We start from the raw sequence: 17,236 nt of genomic DNA on the forward strand, positions 1-17,236 counted from the left end.
GGCTGGAGACAACTTGTTGTGATGACTATAAAGAACTGCAGAGCGGTCATGAAAACAACATCTACAGTACCAATGTTGACTTGCATAAGGGTGGGCGATAGTAAAATTGCCACGGGTGGTTCAGTGGGTAATAAATTTCAAGCTTTTAATGCTGTGTCAGTTATGGAATATACTATTACATGCCTGAAGGGGGGGTGATATGAGCAGTGATTAAATCTTACGACCCTTTAAGCAAATTCAGTATTAGAAATGCAACATGCCAAATCTATCACTGAGTGTTATACTAATCTCCCATTGACTATTGTGGCAGTTCCCCTTTCAGGGTGATGGCAAATGGCCAAGGGCTCTGAGGCAGATGGCAACGTCCCAAAAAATATTAAAAATGGAAAAATAAGAAAATTTTGTTATCAAGCAACTTTAGGCATGTTAGGATTCAAATCCCGCTGCTATCTTTTAATGGATCTTTGAGAGGGGTACTCTAGGAAGCAATCTTCAGTTTTAAGGCTCCCCAGCACTGTAAAGTGAGCAAACCTAAGAGTTTCCAGAGATCCTGGTAGATGACACCAAATACATTGATGGAGAAAGAGTCCAGAACATCAAAAGTTAAGTACAATGCTTTTGAACTGAGAGGGATAGAGTGTCTGAGAAAACTTTAGAGGGCAGGGCAGGCAATAGGACTCATCTTCTTGTCACTGCACCCAGGCAGTGTGTGAGAGCTGCCTGGACAGTGCCTTCTCTGACGCCCTATTGTGCGAAAGCCTTTACCTTGAAAAAGGCTGCAGAGACAGGCTTAAGATCCTCCCTTTTCATTAATTTGTTTTTCCAGCTTGTCCTGAGGTGCTATGTATCTGTTGGTTTTGTTTCATGAAAGTAGGGCCACCATTGCCCTGATTAGCTGATTTTGTAAAGCTCAGGTGCTCCTCTCACGCGGCGCGCTAGGGTGGAGGGTATCATTTCATTACAGATCCACTGTGACTTGCAGTTTCCTGTTTTCTTGCATTGCTCCTGAGGGCTGTGTTGCTGATTATTTAAATGCCCTCTTATTAGCAAATGTCTTCATGTGTTGAGCAAGCAAACATCAGCTTTATTAAACAAAATTTCCTCTACAAATTTTGGCAATTAGAAAGTCATTAGAAAGCACAGACAGCAAAAAGTAAGTTAAAGAGCTCATTTAGCAAAATGGGAATATTATAATAATCATTAAAAAATGAGGAAAAGAGGATGATCAATTTTGAAAATCCCTGATTTGTCACAACTGTTTTTGTGCTCACATTCTCCCTACAGTAAGCATGCAAAGTATTACATAGTGGTTGGAAATAACAGTGCAGACTGTATCTAAGGCTGTTTAAAAAAATACATCTTGGAAGTGTCTGGTTAGGAAAGAGAAAAGGGGGAAGAAAGGAAAGCAGCATTGAGAGGATACAAAAGGTGGATCGAACAAAGTAAAAATCAAATACAGCAAGACAGAAGACAGAAGCAGAGATGGGGAAGGTGGCATTTACAAAACCCACGCCTGAGGTTTCTCCGCAGGCAGAGCCCATCTAGGAGGCTGCTGGAGGAGGGTGTCCCCGCACTCTGTCAGAGAGCTCACCTATGTATTTATATGCAAGCGATGGACTCTGCTCCTCTCCTGTTGTTAAGCAATGAGCAAAGGAACCAGCTCCCAGTGCTCACCCAAAATCCACACGGTCCTGTGCGGATATTGCATCCCCTGTAGTCTTTCATATCTTGATATTTTTTCCCACCCTTGCTTTTAAAGGAGATTTTCTGGGGCATGGAGGAATACCCTGGGGAAAGAATAGTGTCAGGGGCAGGACATGCTTGATTGCTTATAGTTGGGAAAAAGGGGAAGCAGTGTTTGTGGCCTTGTGTTTTGTGGTACACTTGTGAAACCAAAAGGGTTCTGTGGAGTATAAATCAGCAGTCAAAAATATAGATGGGGCTATTTCTGAAATGTAATAATAAACATATAGAGCCTGAATTATTCAGCTCTGTGTTTTGCCTTTAAAACTCGTAGCAAAGCATCATGTTTACTTACAAAACCCCTCAAGTTAGGAGAGAGCAAATGGAGAGCTGGGATATCATGCGATCTTGAAGTCAATTCACTTTCACTGCTGATCAGTCCATGCAATTGGAAGCAAACCTGGGCTACTGAGTTCAGTATTTGCAGGGCTGGGAGACTCTAATATGCCTATGACCCTTCCTGCTCATTAATACTTTGGAGTTTAGAGGATGCTCCTCTCTTATTGGAAGATAATAGCCTTTATAAAAGCTCAGTGGGGATGATTGAGACATGTGGGTGGGAGAGGAGAAGCTGGGTCTTCAGGGTAGGAAAAACCCTTTTCTCCAAGCCAGGAGGCTGAGGAGCCATGAATTCACATCTTCTAGGGCAAGCTCTTTGGGCCCAGGTCTGAAGGTTGCAAACAGAAGCCATAGCCATGAGATTGAAAATTACATCATCTGTTACATTTTTAGCCACTGCTTTATTTTAAGCAGTTACTCACAATTTTAAGAGAGGTTAGTCAATATGTTTGTTTCCTTCTGATACAAAGCTGAATAAGCAACTCATGCATGAAATATATCAAGACTTCTTAATTTTCCATTAATCCTGCAAAAAGGGAATTTTCCCTGAAGACAAGATTTCTGTTGCTGCCTTTGTATCAAGAATGTCCAGGTATACACTCTTAACACACCTTTAAAAGACTGTTCATCCTACAGAACTGCAATGTGTATATGCGTGTATAGAGAGAAATATGTTTGCTTGTGTTTATATTTGTGCATGCATGCAGAAACAGTACATGCATATAGGTATATATATTAATCTCTCTACATAGCATATACTTTATATATATATATATTTAAAGAACCACAGTGCAAGTCTAGAGTCTGTATTTTTAAAATTGTTGAAATGAAGCCATCATGATGGGATGGAAGGAGGACCATTAATAAACTATTGACCAGGAAACAGCCATTTCAGCCAAACACATCAGGCAAATTCTCTCTCCTTTATGAAACCCAGTGCTATCTTGAACATGCAGGTAATGAGGAGGCAGGTGGTAAGTTAAACTGTGCACAACTGATCTACGTGAACACACGCTCAGGTTATCCCTGCTTTATCTTCCTCCGCATGCATCTATTTGTTTTGAGCAATTTTTTAATTCTATTTTTGGTGGGAAAATGTTGGCCTTGAATACTGCATAGTTCATGCTTTTATAGGAAGAGCCAGGATTGAGCCAGAGAAGGACATTTTCATCTGTCTGACATAGTCACTGTTGTTTTCTTTCAGATTTCTGCAGCATCCAGCACCAAACTGTTCACTCTGGGCTTGGCCTAGAGGGTAATGTTGTATCACAAATGAATAATGATAGCAATGATAAAATATTCCTGAGTATAGATGAAGCAAAACTGAATGATACAACAACAAAGAAAGATATACCAAGGAAAACATATACTTCTAGCCAGGTGGAGTAAGTAAGTTCTTGTGACCTCTGTGTGAGTGTCTCTTTGCTCTATATAGGACAATGTGCTTGTTTCTTACGTTAGGAACCTGTATTTTCTTTATCCCTTCAGACTCTCTTGAACACTGAGGAATTAAGAGGTTTATGACTTCAGTGTGGCTATGAAAGCCGGGTGATCTTCGCTGGGAATTTTTATTCCCAGCTCCTTTGCAGTGTTTTTGGGGGATGGATTCTCTACTGCATCTGAATTTTCCCAGGACATTGGGTCGGTGGCATCCTCACAGTCATACACACTAGACTGGGAACTGGACAGGGTCCAGCCTCATGTCCCAAAGAAACACAGGAAAGCACTGCCTGGAGGTGTTACTCACACCTCCAAACTCCTGCTGCCCCCCCAGGGTGGGCATGCAGGCAGCCCACAATACATCATGCATCAGGCACCACTTGACACTTACAGCCAATATTCTATTGTTGCCACTGGTGGAGCTTCAGCAGGGATCATTTGGGGGAAGAAAGGCTGTTGTCCAGCCTGGCTGTAGCTGAAGGATGAATGCAAGAGGCATGGGCAGGGGTCTGTGCGGCTACTGGGGTCTTCCATGCTCCTGGACATGTGTGTGGTTACTGTGCATGGGTCTGTGTTAACACAGAGCGTGTTCCCATACCTCTGCCTTCTCGTCCTGTAGAACGAAGGACATGCCTGACTTTAGGCACACAGCCACTCAGAAAGTGGGAAAAAAGAGATATCCTTGGAAGGCTTCATAATAAAATATCTCTAATACGGAAGATTAATATGCAGTGGGAAAAAAAAAGTGCGTATAGGAATGCTATTTTTCTTATCTTTAGAACTGCACTGTAACTATTTTAAGTTAGCGTACTACATACAAGACCCAGGCAAATAAGCTCCCTTCTGATCTTTTTTTTTTTTTTCTGTAAATGACATGGTTTCTGTGCTATAGAAGCCACTTTGAAGTTAATCAATCTGTATATAAAAGGCTGCCACAAGTTTCATTTTAATGTGTTATCCTATTCTGTATTTACAGTAGCTTCACATACAGCAGGCAGGATGCTGATCTCATTTCTACCAGTAAGAATCCAGAATAACTCCACTGGCTTTGATGTCAAGACATGGCAATGAGAATCTGACAGCGCGGTGTGCTCGTTTATTTACCAGCTGTCACCTATTAACTGTTAGCTGCATGCTCCTGAAATATTGCTTAACCCTTAGAGCGGCATCCTAGTCAATCCTATGACCTTGGGCCCCATTTTTTGCACATGTGCGACATCATGTAGGTGCAGAGGTACCTCTGACAGAAGGTACCTCTGTGCCTATGCAGAGCTGCCCTGTGAGCTTCTCAGCAAGAGCTGGTTCTGAGTAGATGTCAGGCTGAGCTGCCCTGCCCGTACCACGCTCGTTGGCCCTGCCTGCTGTGGGCGATGCAACTATCATCAGAACAAAAGCTAGGCTCTTGATGTAGGGCAACCTTCAAACTGTTGGGTTTTCGTTGTTTTTTTTTTGAGGGGTATGCATGGAGATGAGATCGTACTGACCAGAAAAGGCTCCTTACCAAAGAAGATGACATTTTAACATAGCAGACAGCTAAATACATGTTGTCTTGCCTGATGGTTGCAAAGGCCTTTCTCATCTGAAGTTCTTCAGTTCTGAAGAGCAGGGATCAATCAGCTCTTCAGAAATATCTTAAGTCACCTCAGAGACCTCAAGACCCCCTTTTTAAAAATCCTGGGTGATGGGTTTTCTCTGCCCCATATTCTAAACCTGCTGAAGCATTTCTGGCAGCTCAATGTAGTCTCAGAATAGCATCACAAAGTGGAAACCCTGCACTGTTTCTTGTTTCATGAATAAGAATTTGACAAGCAGCGTAAATACCAGGATCAAATCCAGCCCCATCATGATTCCTCCATGAATTTTCTGACCCAGTTGCTAGTAAACTTTGTCTTTGTGTGTGCAATTAGATAATGCCTATTCAAGGGATTAGATTAATAAACTAGTATAGATCATTGCAACGCCTTTTTAAAGCAGTACCCGGTCCTACTCTGATGTGATTGGCTCTGGAAAATAAGACAGTGGCGATGTTTTTTTCTGACAGAATAAAGACTGCTCTGTAATGCTGTTCCTGGTGTTTCATTCTGGTGCATCCAAATGCCCTCCAGCCTCCTCCTGCATCTGCTGAAAAGCAAGTTTTTGTACATAAATGAATAAATAAAAAATCTGGCCAATATTTTGGAACCCTGACATTTCATTTGTTTTCTATTACTTTAATCCAGAAGAGTGGCACAGAAGCTGTAGCTGCTGTGAATTAGTGTGTCACTATTTGATATGAAGCATATGAATCTGTGCTTTGAAAGAACACACCACTCCTTTGTAGTCTTTTTTCTTTTTTGCCATTTTTAAAAAATCCTTATTATTTTATCTCCATGCATTAAATATGAAAGTGAACACCATTTATCTGTAAAAGACAATGATTTTCCATTTTTACAGCCAAAGGATATCCCTTACATATAGGAAGATCTCTGTATGTACCTGATTTTTTTTTTTATTATTGCATTCCCAGCAGTGCCAGCTGAGGCAGGAATGTGAACCCCAGTGAAATGAAGATGTCAGGCTTTTGGCAAATCAAGTGAAAGACTTTGCTACACTGGTGCTGAATAAGGAATCATACCACCAAAGACTCTGGGTTAATGGGCTACTTTTGGATGAAAGAAAGCAAAGTCTGTAAGATAATGATTAAATAAGGAAAAAGCAGAATAATATGGTCTCATTGAACTTCAAAGTTATTAAAAATGAACAAATAGTGAGCCTTTACCACAGCTGTGAGCTGTGAATTGACAAGCACCGTATACATCAATTCCAGTACAAGTATGCAAGGAAGTGCTAAATGATATGCAGAAGTGCAGGTAAAATGACAATGCAAAGACCATGATTCTATTTTAAAGGAAGGAAAAAAAGGGACTTATAAAGGCAGGAGTATGGAATTGTTCCTTTCCAGGACCTTAGATCATAAGCTCATGACTGCAGGGTACAAAAATCAAAATTGCAAGGAGTGACATGCCACAACCATAACATATCCCATCATCAGCCTCCCGGGATATCATTAAACTGACTGGGACAAGATCAAAATTATCTGGATAGTAATTTTTGGAATTATACTATGACATCCATCCAACAGCTCCAGCATCACCCAGGTTGCAAATTAAAGAGGACTTGTCAAAAAACATCTTATGGAATCTTAGACCACTGTTTTGTGTTAAAAGCCTACACTTACACGAAGTAAACTGTACGTCACTTCATTTTTTTCAAACATTGAATGTTGTTGTACATACATATCTAGCATGCATACAGCCTTAAACCATATTTTAGCTCAGCCTTCACCGGCATATCCCATTATTTTTTGTTTCAGTGGAAGAAAGGGAATAATGAATACAATGGGTTTAAGTGAAGGCAAAATTATACCCATGGCATATGCCTGTTGTTTCGTAAATGCAGTCCTGGCAAAAGAAGGAATGGAATATTTCTTCTATATTTATATTGCTACTGTAATTTAAATTGTAAATTCTATTATATAAATATTCAGCAACAAAAGGAGGGCTAAGGCGAATCTGCATCTTCTATTGGATGCAGATGGAAACATAGTCACAAAGGATGAGGAAAAGCCTGAGATACATAATGCCTTCATTGCCTCAGTCTTTAATAGTAAGACCAATTTTTTTCTGGGTGCCCAGACTCTGAGCTGGAAGACAGAGATGGGGAGCAGAATGAAGTCCAGGGAGAAATGGTTAGTGACCTGCTACACCACTTAGACACACACAAGTCTATGGGGCTGGATAGGATCCACCCCATACTGAGGGAGCTGGTGGAAGTGCTCACCAAGCCACTTTCCATCATTTATCAGGGGTCTTGGCTAACTGAGGAGGTCCCAGTTGACTGGAGGTTAGCAAATTTGATGGCCATCCACAAGAAGGGCTGGGAGGAGTATCCAGGGAACTACAGGCCTGTCAGTCTGACCTTGGTGTCAGAGAAGGTTATGGAGCAGATGATGTAGAGTGCCACCAGACGCATGTATGGGACAACCAGGTGAACAGGCCCACTCACCTGCTTGAATAACCCGATCTCCTTCTATGACAAGATGACCCACTTAGTGGATGAGGAAAAGGCTGTGGATGTTGTTTACCTGAACTTTAGCAAGGCCTTTGACATGATTTCCTACAGCATCCTCCTGAAGAAACTGGCTGCTGATGGCTTTGATGGTTTTAACCCTTTGCCGGGTTAAAAACTGACTGGATGGCCAGGCCCAAAGAGTAGTGGTGAATGGAGTTAAATCCAGTTGGTGGCTGGTCACAAGTGATGTTCCCCGGGTCTCGGTATTGGAGCCACTTCTGTTTAATAACTTTATCAATGATCTGGGTTTTGAGTGCACCCTCAGTAAGTTTGCAGATGACACCAAGTTGGGTGGGAGTGTTGATCTGCCTGAGGGTAGGAAGGCTCTACAGAGGGATCTCGACAGGCAGGATTGATGGGCCAAGGCCAACCATATGAGGTTCAACATGGAGCATGTCCAAGGAAGACCATCGAAGCTGGTGAAGGATCCACAACTCTTATGAGGAGTGGCTGAGGGAAGTGAGATTGTTTAGCCTAAAAAAGGAGGCTGAGGGGAGGCCTTATCACTCTCTACAACTACCTCAAAGGAGGTTGTAGTGAGGCGGGGGTCGGTCTCTTCTTGCAAGTAAGAGATTATAGGACAAGAGGAACCTAAAAGGGTTGTCAAGCATTGGAACAGGCTGCCCAGGGAAGTGGTTGAGTCACCATCCCTGGAGGTATTTAAAAGATATGTAGATGTGGCACTTAGAGATATGTTTTAGTGGTGGACTTGGCAGTGTTAGGTTTACAGTTGGACTTGATGATCTTAAAGGTCTTTTCCAATCTAAATATTTCTATATATTTTCCAGTTTCAGGTGCCAGCAATGAGAAGCAGACTATTTTGGTATTGCTATTCTGGATATCATGTGTCCCGATTACTAAATACTGTGCTTAGGCAAGTGATTATAAAGGTATAATTGGGTATCATGCTGGAAAAAAGAAGTGAACAAACATGCATTTAAAACAATATAGAAAGCATTCTGGTAATTTATCTCAGAAAAAAAAACATTTCAGTTAACGTCCCTTTGCAATGTCCCTGCCAAGCCATTTTCATCTGAAGCAAAATAATTCCATTGATCACCATGGCATTGCTCTTATTTTCACTAATGGACCTGAGGATAGCTTTGGTCCTCATCTGTAGTTGTGCTTACCTAAGCCAGCAAGAACTAGTTTAGATACCCAAAGCTGTTATTTGACTAAAGTTGATTCCTAGCCAAAAGTTGATTCATCAAAGTGGTTGCGGTGCTTTAATTAGGAAAAAATAAGACCCAGTAACTGAAACAAGCCAGGATGAGAGATCAGAGTTAAAGATAATGCTCATTCTTTTCTGGGGATGAAAGTGTCCATGACAATGTCAAAAAAAAAGAGGCTGTATGGCTCTTACTTTATGTCTGTTCTCATTCTCCTGTTCATTTTGGCAGAATCTGATTATCCATTAAATTCAAAAGGCTACAGGAGCATTACCAAAGATAGATATTTGGCCTCAAACAGACAAGGTATTCCTAAGTGAAGGGATTTGGGGTTTTATGTACTTATTTATTTTGGGGGTGCACAGCTTTGAGACTCTTTAGCCTATTGGAGGGTTGCATGTAATGCATTACTTTGGCTGGAATAGTCTTCATTGCTACTGAGTAGCACATGAAGACATGCAATGTCAAAGCTGTGCAGTGCCTCCTTAGGTATGGACCCAGGTTCATGTCCCATCTTGGGGCTGTTCGATGGGAGGTAGTCCAAGAGCAGTGATGCTGCGTTCGTTGTACAGGTTGTGTGCTTTGTCAAGGAGATGCTACAATGATTCTTTCTGTGCTAGCTGCAATAATCTAAATAAAGCCATTCAGACTAAAAGCATGTGTGAGCTGTGAAGATGCATAGTACCGGGTCTCATGGGATAACATAACAGTGTTGGGCTGGAATTTCTAATGCAACTAGGAAATTGAAAATTAGAGAGCAAACTGTTTCCAGTGAAGTGCAATAAATCATGAGAATTGTTCTAGCTATAGAGCAAACAAGGAACAAACTTCACTCTCAGGCTCTCCGAGTGTTCTTTGTTAAAACTGACATCATTCAAATTACCAGATGAGACTCTTTTTATGGTGACCCTGATGTCAGGATTGCTTTGATTTTCCTCATGTGTTGAAATAAACAGACAATATTCCTGTCTGCTAGTGACTACGAGGGAGATATAAGCTCCTTGAATAAGCCTTCTCAAAAAGCCCTTTGGCTAAGTTCTGCTTTAGAAAACTACACTGAATGAAAAAAATTGCAAGGAAAAAAAAAGTGAATTTTTAAAGTTTATTTTAATTTTATAATCTTTTGGTTTTCCTCAAAATTTCAGCTAATTTGTTGGCTTTTAAGATTTCTGCATTGCTCTGAATGTGCTATTTCTGTTCTCAATACATAATGGTGACCTTACCCTTAAAGTTACCCTTACTTCTATTTTGTCAGCTTGACACTCTGCTATGTTCAGAAGTAACCTGGGGGCTACTTGTCCAATCCCAGATCATTTCAACACTCTGGTGGAGGTGATAAACTTTACCACTGTTGTAGCTCTTCTCAGAGTTTTTTACCAATGGAGAATTAAGCTAACAGCACTGAAAATGATGACATTTGAAAAATCCAAAAGGGCTGAAGAAAATTACTTTTGCAGGAGAGATCTGTAAGTCATGCTAAAGTCTTTTTTCATTCAAAGTATAGGATATTGGGAATTTAATTATCATCTAGGATTCACCTAAATGCATTTACCTTAACAGCTTACTTCACAGGGGTGGATATGTGATCTTTGTATGGAGATGGATTTTGGGTTTGTCCACATGTGATAAAGGTAGTGCAGGAAAAGGGGCTGGGAGACAATGGTAACCTATAGTTCATCAACTATTTATGTTTTTAAAGACTACAAAAACAGTGATTCATTCTACTGTGCCTCAGAAAAAGGCTGAAGCTTGCCTTCTTGTTTCACCTTTCAGGCCATAAATGGATGCTGATGGTAATTAGCAGACGATGGGTGGCTTCTGAGAATGCCTAGTGGGGAGGCTTGTTTTTTCCAAAGCACAGTTTCTATCTTGAGGAGAGAATGAGGGAGCTGAGTTATGCTGTATCATTCTCCTTGCAATCTGCTCTGGCACAGCTCCCTGTGCTGTGCGAGGGAGTTGAGCCATCCTCCAACATTGCCTTCAGAGAGGAGTTAGGTCTAATGAAGACTGAGGACTGAATGTGCTACAGTAGAAAAAACTGAAAATATTGACATGTTTTTTAGGAGGCGAAGGATGAAATTATTGTCATAGATAGCCCCTTGTTTTGCACAAGACTGATGCTGGAATGCAATACTAGCCTATTTTCATAGCAAGGTATCCGTGAGAAGCCTCAGGGTCCCCCATTTCACTGGTCCAGATAAAACACAAGTAAAGAAAACAGTACAAAGGATATCTTAAGGGTTGTTGTTTGAGACAAGCAACCTTTCTTGCCTGCATCAAAGAGACTACTCTCTGTCTGGCTTAGCTTACAATTGTAAGCTTTGCTTTATCATCACTGCTGAGCCTCCAGTTGGATGGGGTCCTAGAGCTAAAAGCCTGAATCTTCCAGAGAAGACCATTTGGCAGCAGTTGCTGACGCTGTAGCACCTTTCAGGGCAACTTGCTTCTGAGCAATCAAACCGGAAATTTCTTCAGAGCTGGTGGTACAGTCTGGGCTTGTCTTCTGCAGCCACCTGCAGAGCTCTGGTTTTAAACCAGCTTGTGAGCCCATCATGCCACCAAGGAGAGTAGCACAGTGGGAAAATCTTCATGTGTCTTCTTTTTTCCACTCCATTCCCCATTTATGCTTTACAGGAAGCTTCATGGATGGCACTTTCCCTTGGGCTTACAATAGCAAATTCACACTTAGACCAGGGGGTTTGCTGTGTTGTCTCTGCTCTCCAGTGTTACATACTGTGCTGAACAGTTTTGATAACAAAAAGGAGAAGCCACATTGGGCTGGAAGCAGAATAGTCACAGCTTCTTCTAAGCTACCAGGGAAGTAAGAAGCAGCGTAGCTACTCAGGGCAGGGCCAAAAGCTTGGAAAAGGAGACCTGTGATAGCTCCACTTATCTTGTACAGCTCTGCTCTTGGAAACAGAGTTTGCAAGCCTCTGGTGACGGTGTTACTATAGAGACGATGCCCTGTACCATTTGCCCTTTCACTGCAGTCAGCAACTCGGATGAATAAGGTCTGCCAAAAGATTTCTGCTAAGTGTTTTCTCTAAGATGGAGGGTTTATATGACGTGTAAATATACATTCAGATGCTCTCCTGACTAACTAATCATTACACAGAAAATTTGCAGGTTCCCTCTTTCCCAAAGCAGAATGCCGGCTCTGCTTGAATTTTTCTTTCACAAGATTGGTTTAAATGAGAGGTTAAGACTGTTTTCCCCCAACCTGTTTACGGGCTCACAATTCTGCCTGCGGCACTTACCTATTTTTACTGCGGCCTGATTATTGATCAGTTATGATTTTTTAATTTTTTTTTTTTTTTTGCCAGGTAATTATTTTACTAAGTGCTACATCAAGTATGGTGCAAGAAAACCAACAGACCATATGGTCTCAGGTGAGAAATCAAATGGCATCTTCTGTCCCCAGCTGGTCCCTCTGTTGTAATCAACCTGACCAAAGCACATGCAAAAGCAAACAGTTGTGAGATGATCACCTAAACTGGTCTGATGCTCAGCCAAAACAACCAAAATTATCATTGCATGTTACAAATTCCGTTCTGCGTTACAGCACACTGCAGAGACTTGTGGAATTTGAACTGTGCTTCCAGCTGGGTTTTGAGGGGTGTGGGACTGGCACGATCACACTGTCTGTCTGACAGTTTCTCTCCTTTCTCCTCTTTGTGACTTCTGGACAGGTTCCAACCAAGTTCGAGAGAGTGGATGATGTTGCAAGCAGAGCAGAGAGAGACAAATTAGCACCCCTGATTCAGAGAAAGGCAGTAAACTGTGATTATTATACTCTGATTGGCAGTAGTCTGCGGCTAGCCTGTGGCTGTATCCTGCTCAGCTGTATGTGTAACACTTGCCTAGACTGGGTAGGCATACTCAGGTGGCAGAAAACGTCGTGAGGGAAAGCCTGAAAATGGATTGAAATAAAGGAGGCAAAAGATGCCAGAAGGGTCTGAAATCATCCTTCTGAGGATATTTAGCATATTGTAAATCAAAGTGCCTGCTCCTGCAATCCTGTGAACATGAGACTCTGCTTTCATTTAACAACAGTTTCTGTCTTAAATGTTTTTTTGTGAAAAGCTTAGAAAAAAGACCTATGAGTTTTAAAAGGCAGATTACAACAAACAAATTGACCAACCAAATGAACTTTAAAAATTTGTCTTTTGAAGTCTCATAATTTATAAAAAAACCCCGCTTGGTCTGGGGAAGAGGACAGAATGTATTCCTAATGCAATAAATGCACTTGTTTTAACTTCAAAAGACAAGATCTTTATCTAATGCTCTGCTGAGTACTGTAACACATCTGCAATCAAACTGTTTGCCCATTTACTTCCTTGAGCTGAAACCTGCTGTCCTGTGTGCTGCTCTACAAGTCTAATAGTTGACATCCAAGGAGCTGATCATATGAGGAGGAATATTTAAAGCAAGTAGCAAGCTTGTTTTTCAGACAATGTGTTTCTTCCCCCCCATCCCTCTCCTCCAAAAAAAAACCAAAAGAAAAAGAAAAAAATCAGTTTAATGAGTTGGTGGGAAAGCAAGTCAATAAACCTTAAACACAAATACTGGCCTAATGCTTATGGTTAACAAATACTGTATACAGATGTAATAATGAACTAAAAGGTAAGCAATTTTGAGTCTAAAGATAGAAACATTATTTTACTATATTTAAGCTTCATTTAACTTCATGTTAGGAAACAATATTTTTCTTTTATGTGGCCTGCTTTTAAGCTACAAATTTTTAAAACTTTCCAGCTTTCATAGTGTGTTATCTGAAGACTGAAGGTGCTGAAAAGTGTATGTCTTTTCTATAGATTTTATGTATGCTTAGAAATAGAAAGTCATAAAAGCAAAATGCATGAAAGTTTGGAAGCAGTGCAAAAAAGGAGTTTACTTTTAACATTCTTATTCAAGTATGAAGTACTTATTAATCTCTTGAAGATGGTTGAGTCAGATTTCCAAACCCCATAGAAACAAACCTGTTCACTTGTCCACTGATGCTTCCTTCGTGGCTATGGTTGTGCAGAGGTTTGTCAGTAGCTGCCCAAACTGAATGTTGGGTTTTCCCCCTGGAACCTCAGTGGCCATGCAGGCAGTGAAGCGCACAGAAAGTATGTTACAAGACCAGGACTTCAGTCAGCAGCTAAGTACTTTCATAGTTTATTATATTATGGGTTAAACGTCAGAGAGGGTGTATACCCAATGGAGGACAACTGCAAAGATGCTCTGATGTTTGGCTTGAAAATGTGACCAAGGTAATGTTGGGACTTGGGAAGATTCAGAAGTTGCTCTGCACTTTGGTTGCATTGAATTGTGTAGTGAGTGGGAATTTATATTTCTCTACATTTTATTTCAGAATTTTCTTAGAATCATAGAAAAGCCTAGGTTGGAAAAGACCTTTAAGATCATTGAGTCCAACTGTAAACCTGACACTGCCAAATGCACCACTAAACTGTGTCTCTAAGCACCACATCGTCTTTGAAATACCTCCAGGGATGGTGACCCAACCGCTTCCCTGGGCAGCCTCTTCCAATACTTGACAACCCTTTTGGTGAAGAAATTTTTCCTAATATCCAATCTAAAGTTCCCTTGGCACAACTTGAGGCTGTTTCCTCTTGTCCTGTCACTTGTTACTTGGGAGAAGAGACCGACCCCCACCTCTCCATGACCTCCTTTCAGGTAGTTGTAGAGAGTGATAAGGTCTCCCCTCAGCCTCCTTTTCTCCAGGCTCCAACCTCACTTCCCCCAGCCTCTCCTCGTAAGACTTGTGCTCTAGACCCTTCACCAGCTTTGTTGGTCTTCCTTGGACATGCTCCAGCACCTCAATGTCTTTTTTGTAGTGGAGTCCCAAAACTGAACACAATATTCGAGATGCAGCCTCACAAGTTCCAAACACCAAGGGACAATCACTTTCCTAGTCCTGCTGGACACACTGTTTCTGACACAAGCCAGGATGCTGTTGGCCTTCTTGGCCCCCTGGGCACACTGCTGGCTCATATTCAGTGGGCTGTTGACCAAAACCCCCAGGTCCTTTTCTGCTGAGCAGCTCTCCAGCCACTCTGCCCCAAGCCTGTAGCGCTGCATGAGGTTGTTGTGACCCAAGTGCAGGACCCGTGCACTTGTGTAGAGTGTAGAGTCTTCCTACCCTCTCTTTTTGGGCCTGGCCATCCAGACAGTTTTTTACCCAGTGAAGAGTACACCCATTCAAGCCATGAGCAGACAGTTTCTCCAGGAGAATGCTGTGAGAAACACATTCAAAAAAATAATACTGATTTACCATACATTCCTCTGTGGATCTATGGCATACCTATCATTGATCAGTTACTTAGTCTGTGCTCATTTAAATACCAATAACAGATTTACAAGACTCTAAGGATAAAAAAGATTAGAGAATATAATGCAGGGAGACAACTGTGTTGGCAGTAGGATATGTTAGATGTGTGGTCTTTTCTGCTTTTGGTGTCGATGACTGAAATATATGTTGGCACATGTACAGTCAGGATTTTTATTTTTATTTTTTATAGGTGTCTCCAGTAAGATTCCTTTGCCTACAGGAAGCCGCTGGAGAAACTCCACTTAAAAATTTGATTATGCTTTAAATACGGATATGAGTCTCTAGCTTCAGGAGCATATCTTTCAAAATCTCTGTTTTCATGCTCCCAGAGTTTGACAGAAGCCTGACTTGCATTAGTTTATAGCAATATTTTTGGAAAACATGATCCTTTTTACACTGACATGAAAGCACAGTAAACCCTCTTGGTGCACACATGTCTGTAGTTGTTTACACACATACTTGTGTTTGCAGACATTCACCATTTTCCTCGTCCTGCACACAAGGCTCAGAACACAGGAGCAAGTGTCAAGTTGAGGTTGCAGTCAAGTGCCATCTCTTCACAAAGCTGCCGGCTCCAGCCTTGTTGAGGTGCACAGACCCATGGGGCAATGGGCTGATCAGCAAGGTTGGCCCAATCTAGCAATGGGGTCCCAGGGCTGGAGCGAGCTGGGGACACTGTGCCTGGAACCCAAAACCTTACATAAAGCAGGTGAAGTATTCCCAGGAAATACCACCACACTGCTTGGGTGTTTGTGACTGTGCCTGCATACAGCCCTATTAGCCTGAAACTGGATACAGATTAAACTCTATACATACAGTCTGAAATTTATTAATGTTGCATTGCGACCTTGGAATAAGTAACTGCATTAGGACTAGCCAGCAGGATTATCAGGATAGGAATAATGAAGAAAAATGATGCAATGAGGATGAAAGACCTTCCCACAAACTCCTGGGAATTTGTTCAAAGATGATTTGGTGAGCAAAGCCAATCACCGGGCTTGGCTTGGAATAGGTAGCGAACTACAGGGTAAGAAGCAGAAAAGTGGCAAGACAAAACTTTGCTATATAAAAAGTGACTAATTTGCAAAAGTTGTTTGGAAGTTTTTTCAGGAATTAGACAACTTCTCTAGAGACTTTTCTCTTCTTTTGTATCCTGCTCTGTTCCTATCATCAGGTTGATCAATACATTGTTTTAAGGAACCCCGCATATTCACCGTCAGCCACAGACTCACAAAGGGAATAACGTCAATACTGGACCCAGTCAGGCCTCCTGGGTAAGGATGATCACTGCTCTCATTTAGCACTTAGCATAAAAATGGGAAAAGAGCATGATGGGTTTTCTGAAGGGGTAACACTGTAGAGGCCAGAAGAAGCTGAGTTGCAGCTATTTACCTAACCATGAACTCTGTTAATTTATAAAACATCTCCAGTCCAATTTTAGTTAGAAATATTTTTAAATAAATTAAACCTTGTTTGTAATTGGTACATAGAATTTTGTGTTAATGTATTTACTGAATTTGCATTCTGAAGTGTAGAAAAAGTAGTACAAAATGATGTTCCAGAGGCAACACTCAAGGCAAAACTGCTCATAGGCCCTTGACTTATTAAGAACAGAAAATCAATTTTCCTTCAAACACCTTATTGGACAGTACTTGTAAGCATCCAAATAATGGCATTATTAATGATTTTGTACTGTGACTCACTAGTTCATTGTACAGATTTGGAGAGAGCTGAAAGCTTAGTAAAGTCCCATTGAGCTTTTTTCACTGAGAAAGTAAAAACGCATGGCACAATCTCCTTCTCTTCTGGAATGGGGTTAACTTTGCCTTTCATGCTCCAAGACAAGGATTTTGAGAAATCCAGCATAGTTTGCATACTGCTCGCTGCATAGCTATTTATGTCAGAGACCCTAGTTAGAAGGCTTGTCTTTCTCACCTTCCAGTATAGTCAACATGGTGGAGGACAGGGCAGCTCTTGCAGATTTCAGTTCATCTCCCTGACGTCCCCAGCTGCAAGTAAGACTTAAATAACCTTTCTTGCTACTCTGCTTGTCCCATGCACCGTACTGATGACAGAGTGGTGGTGCAGATCCCACCTTGAA

This window comes from Numenius arquata, chromosome Z (assembly GCF_964106895.1).
Source record: "Numenius arquata chromosome Z, bNumArq3.hap1.1, whole genome shotgun sequence".
NCBI classification, from domain to species: Eukaryota; Metazoa; Chordata; class Aves; order Charadriiformes; family Scolopacidae; genus Numenius; species Numenius arquata.